We start from the raw sequence: 6,151 nt of genomic DNA on the forward strand, positions 1-6,151 counted from the left end.
AGCAAAATTAAATTAAAATATAAATGACAATAGAATTATAAAATCCAGATTTTTTCATCAATACACCTAAGAATTGTTAAATAGAACTTCCTTCGTTCTAATATTTTCGTCATTAGGAAATGACTAATTTTTTATTTCGAATTTTGAACTTTACTGTATAATTAACACTCCTGACATAAAATGTTCAACCCCTAACGGTACTACAACCCGTTATTCTTTTTTTTCTTATACCATGCAGGCGCGTTGCCGAAGGGGGCTTAGAGGACTTCAGCCCCTCCCCCCCCCCGCCAGTGGACTACAGCATAGATTACATAAAATGCCAATTCAACACTTTAAAATAAAAATACTTTGTATTTACTTTCATAGTTTACAGTATGTCAGTAAATGGCCAATACATTACCCAAAAACATTTACCTACAATACTATCCAACTTCTTTAAATTCATTAAATAGGTACTGTTAGAAGATGTGTAATTGGTCTGTGACCCAAGCCCACACCCATTAATATTTTATTCAGAACCATTGAAAATGTTAAAAAATGGCCTTTTATATTTGCCAGATCAGTATTGCTTATTTGAAGTTGTTGAGTTCTTGAAAATATATGGATCAAAAGATAGCAGAGCAGTTAATGTTTTAATTGATAAGGGTAAGACAGCAATAATCGAGGCAAACAGAGAAAGATAGATTCCAATAATGAAAATAACACTGTTCTCTTCCCAGCATTTATTCACCACTAAGAAGCCATCAAGACAACGAGCCATTCAATGTTATTAGCTCAGTCGAGCCACTTCTATCAGGTACTCAGAGCTTTTTTCGAGGTCTTCTAGTGTTTATAATAGATGCAGGAAATAAAAATGTACAGAATTAATTTGAGACAGCAAGCTTCAATTGTACTATGAAAAGCCCTACTACAAAATGAATTAATTTTATCTATAGGGATGTTACTCGCAAGATCATAATCAAAGACATTAATGATGCGAAATATTTTTCACTTTTATGTGATGAAACCAGAGATGTCAGAAGAACAGAGCAGATGATATTGAATGAGATATGTGAATATGACGACCTTTGTTATGAGACAAGAATACAATGTCAGTGACCTCGACAAAATGTAGAAATGAAATAATTTTGAGGAATTTATTGAAGATCTTGAGTCTAAACTACAATTATGTTCGTGAACAAAGATATGATGAAAGTTTGAATATGTCAGGGAAGTTTGATGGCTTGCAGACTATCATCTTAAAAGATCAACCACTATCCCCCTGCACACATTCTTTTAATTCTTCATTCAACCTGTGCATTTCTAAACCTGCAATGTGCCATATATAAACAAGATGGGTTCAGTTTCTATATTTTCATCTGCATCGCCCAAGAGAGTGATTGTACTTAACACAATTTATTTCTAAAGCTGATACACTCTCTCCATCGAAAGAGACAACTAAACTTATTGTATGCTACAAATTGGGTTGACAGTCACGAATCTTTCATTCATTACTAAGGTCAGCGCTTGGTCACCGAGTGAAGAAAACAGGTTAGCTGTAATATACGGCAGTGTTTCCCAATTCGTGGTCTGCAGACCCCTGGGAGTCCGTGGTACAAATTTTAGGAGGTCCATGGCGTTATTTATATCCTATAATAGCCTATATAACACACAAAATTTTGCAAAGAATTGCAGCAAAATTTTTCCTCTGGATAATCAATGCACTTCTGTATGCAAAAGTGATGATGTACGACTATTTCTGAATGATACTAAATGTCCATGTGATCAGTTGAATAACTTCTCTTGGTTGTCTATTGCAGCCTAGATATTTTTGTATACATGAACACACTCAGTATGAGTCTTCAAGGTTAGTGGTATGAATATTTTTGATGTTGGAGACATGATTGAGGCAGAAATTATAATAATATGGCTATGGGCAAGCCGAGTGGTATCTCAGCACTTTCTCATTTCTGAAGTCCACTGATGAATTGCCACAAGTTCAACATGTCATTTTTGAGCATCTGAATGGTTTTTCAACTAGCTTCAGAGATTACTTCCCTCCTTCAGATTCTGAAAATTCATGGTTAAGAAATCCTTTCGTGTATGGTGTGGTACAATTAAGAGCTCTGTCTGAGGAAGAGCAAGATGAACTTGTTGATGTTACTTATAATGGCTCATTAAAAATATTTTTCAAAGAATGTACACTTGATCAGTTATGGGTGAAGATATTTTCTGAGTATAAGAAAATAATTGAAAAGCATTGAAACACCTAGCTCGATTTTGTAGCACATATCTTTGTCAACAAACATTTTCAATACTCTGTTTCCTGAAAAACAAACACAGAAATTGCCTCGAAGTAGAACCTGATTAAGGCTAAAAGCAGGGAATATTAACCAAACGTGAAAGAATTGTCCGAAACAGAAAGAGGTGTGATTTTTCCCATGATATCTAGTTTCAGGTATACAGATTGTTAAAAAAAAAGTGTCCAATATTTAGGAGGTGCTAGTATGCATCAAAACAAGAAAATATTGTCTAATAAACATGGGTCCTACAACACATACTTTCTGAGATCTGAACACTTGTTCTTAGGAGGTGCTCAATGTGACGTCCATTCATGGCAATGCATTTCTCTGCCCTTCGATGTAAGGAATCACGGACTCTTTGAAATTTGTTTTAATACGTTAATAAGAAAGGATCCCTAGTTAATCTCTGTTGTAACATGTATGGCCCTATTAATTTATCACCAAGAACACTTGCCCATAAGTTGATTGAGAATCGGTCTGATGCCTTGTTTCTTCAACTGTATGAGAATTTTCATCGCCTACATATGCTGATTACGAAAATTCACAACATCATCTCCGCTGAACCCCGCTCATATCCGCAACCAGACTTTTGTTTTCAATATTTCTTGCAACTTATCATTATTACATGCCAGGGGTGTCAACTACGGTATGATTATCTGATAGCCTGCTGTATTGTTAGGGCAGAGGAATGCATTGCCATGAATGGACGTCACACTGAGCATCTCCTATGAACAAGTGTTCATATCTCAGAAAGTATGTGTTGTAGGACCCATGTTTATTAGACATTATTTTATTGTTTTTATGCATACTATCACCTACTAAAATATTGGATACTTTTTAAACACCTTGTATACTGTATGTTCAATTTAGTTGTTGTTAAAATTAATACCTACCAATATCTCTCAACTACTACTTCTACGCAGATGACAAAATTTAAAGATGTGGGGGTCCGTAGCTTGCCTTAAAAAAAAAAGGGGGAGTCCACAACTCTGATGTGATTGGGAATCACTGTTATAGGGTATAGATGATGCCACACGCATATGGGATGTTCGGTATAGTCAGCGCAGAAGGTAGGAGTATAAAAGTATCGATGGTAACATTGATAGGTATCGATTTCCACATCATAAAGACACAACCCTCGCCTGACTCGATTACAAATTAGTAAAAGTTTGCATGTTTTGGTGGATGAGGATCATGCACACATTTTATAGATGCTCCTGTAACTTCTTGTGAAGTTCAAAGAATGTTTCCAAAAGTACTATCATTGCTTATCCTAAAGAAAGAGAAAATTTTCGTTTGAAGATTTAAAAATGTATGTACATAGTCATTCATTCTAGGTTTAATGTTTTTAGAAAGGGCTGCTGAATATCTCAGTCATACAGATTATTGTCTTTATGTTTTAACAGAGATTGTAGCTTTTAATTGTTGTGAAAGTTCTACAATAACAATTATAATTTATTATATAGGTCACTTTCTTTTTCAAAATCATGAACAATCATATGTTTTCTTATAATATAAACAATAATCCTTTCTGCAAGCAGTTTTTTTATATGAATACACTAACTTCTTTCGTGAGCTGACTGAACAAGTTTATACATGTACCACTAGTTGGGTTCTTGTCACATCGTTCATTGCACAAAACAGTGCAGGTGTAGACATGTTCACTAACTTATAGTTCAGTGTGATCAAACACTGAGGTGTAGTCATTATATTTTTCAGGAACTGTTTCCTTATATTGTGACTATTCTTGTAGAACTAGAGCATGACCATGGTGCTGATACTGCAAGCATAGCTGCATGTTTCAGTTCTGTGATCACACGAGATGATTTTGGTTGCATTAGAACTTGTTCACTGCTTCTCCAACCCACTGCAAATAAGGAAGAATCTACAAAGCCCAAGTCAAAACTAAAGCCCTTAACTATGCTAGATTTAAAAAGTCAGTGAAACATATTTTACTTTTCCACATGCCTTTTACTGTCAATGAGTATCTTAGTTTAGCACTCCAAATTTAGCTTACAGTAGTTAGTATCTCCTTTTGTGTTTACTGCTCTTCTTTTCTATCTGATTCATGTCTGGGGTGAGACTGCCCAAGAAGATAAAGAAACCAAGAACCTTGTACAAGTAATGGTCTGAAGAAAACTGTGGAGAATTGACTTCATTACTGAATGTGTTGATTGTATATTATTTGTATATTATTGTAGACATCTTGTATGTCGGAATAACATGTATGTAACCGCATATTTATTATGTATTCACTCTGACGATGCCATGAAATCATTGTATTTCCTAAGGCTAATAAATATCTAGCTATCTATCTATGTCAAGATCTTTGAGCTGCTATTTCAAAATGTTGAAACATTAATAAATATTTGGGATTCTTTTATTATAGGATATAGCTTAATTTTCGTCAAGTTTGACAAACGGTGACATCACAACAAGGCGGTAGTTCCATCACAACGCAGTGACGTCACAACATGGCCAACGTAAACCAACACGACGAGTAAATAAAACTATCTAAAAAGAATAATCACACAAATTGACGATATCCCATTCTGGAACAGAGCCCATCCGCTCTTATCCAAAATAGGATATCAGCAAAACAATTTCACAACATTCCATTCTGGAATAGAACCCATCCGCTCTTATTCAAAATAGGATATCATAAACACGATCCCATTATCTAAAAAGCAATAATCACACAAATTGACGATATCCCATTCTGGAACAGAGCCCATCCGCTCTTATCCAAAATAGGATATCAGCAAAACAATTTCACAACAGCGCTGGCCTTCTATGTCCAAGGTTGCGGGTTCGATCCCGGGCCAGGTCGATGGCATTTAAGTGTGCTTAAATGCGACAGGCTCATGTCAGTAGATTTACTGGCATGTAAAAGAACTCCTGCGGGACAAAATTCCGGCACATCCGGTGACGCTGATATAACCTATGCAGTTGCGAGCGTCGTTAAATAAAACATAACATTAACATTAACAATTTCACATAATCCCATTCTGGAATACAACCCATCCGCTCATACAAAATAGGATATCAGCAAAACAATTTCACAACATCCCATTCTGGAATACAACCCATCTGCTCTTATTCAAAATAGGATATCATCAACACGATCCCATAGGTGAAATTTCGGCAATTCGACACTATACACGGCAGAGAAAACGCACTTATATCATTGAATTCACGGTATTCGACCTCATGTCACTGAGATATCACCTCAACTAACCCACTAACCTTCTCACATACGTCGACCTCATGTTACTGAGATATCACCTCAACTAACCCACTAACCTTCTCACATACGTCGACCTCATGTCACTGAGATATCACCTCAACTAACCCTCTAACCTTCTCACATACGTAGATCTCATGCCACTGAGATATCACCTCAACTAACCCTCTAACCTTCTCACATACGTTGACCTCAGTCACTGAGATATCACCTCAACTAACCCACTAACCTTTTCACATACGTCGACCATATGACATCACCCCATTCTCCAATCTAGCCAACGTATATTCTCATAAACACACTACCGACATCATATAGTCATATGCTTCCCAATAAGCCGCTTCTGTATCAACTTATACCATACCTACTAAAAAGATGCAGCCAGCAAACTATTTGAGTGAATGTCACAATAAATAACCCTCAGGATTGGTTTAGGCTGGTAGTATTTTATTGATCAAATTGTCATAGAACTGAAATGCAGGTTAATTTTCTGAAGCATTGTCACTTGTACTAAATCCGTCTAAATTGGATAAACATGACCTTGTGAATAAAAGATTCACGACTATCAAACCACTTCGTAGCATGCAATGATTTCAGTTACCTTTTTCGGTGGGGAGAGAATGTC

The 6,151-nt window shown here is 36.0% G+C and overlaps 1 long non-coding RNA gene across 1 annotated transcript; it reads right to left on the bottom strand.

The window, feature by feature from the left end:
• Positions 1 to 3,715: 3,715 nt before the first annotated feature.
• LOC138716513 (uncharacterized) lies at positions 3,716 to 5,930 on the bottom strand. The gene is made up of 3 exons (XR_011336677.1): positions 5,891 to 5,930; positions 4,300 to 4,421; positions 3,716 to 4,149 (listed from the first exon to the last, which is right to left on the bottom strand). It is a non-coding gene; the product is annotated as an uncharacterized lncRNA (long non-coding RNA).
• Positions 5,931 to 6,151: the final 221 nt, after the last annotated feature.

Source organism: Periplaneta americana, chromosome 16, assembly GCF_040183065.1.
Source record: "Periplaneta americana isolate PAMFEO1 chromosome 16, P.americana_PAMFEO1_priV1, whole genome shotgun sequence".
In the NCBI taxonomy this organism is placed as follows: domain Eukaryota; kingdom Metazoa; phylum Arthropoda; class Insecta; order Blattodea; family Blattidae; genus Periplaneta; species Periplaneta americana.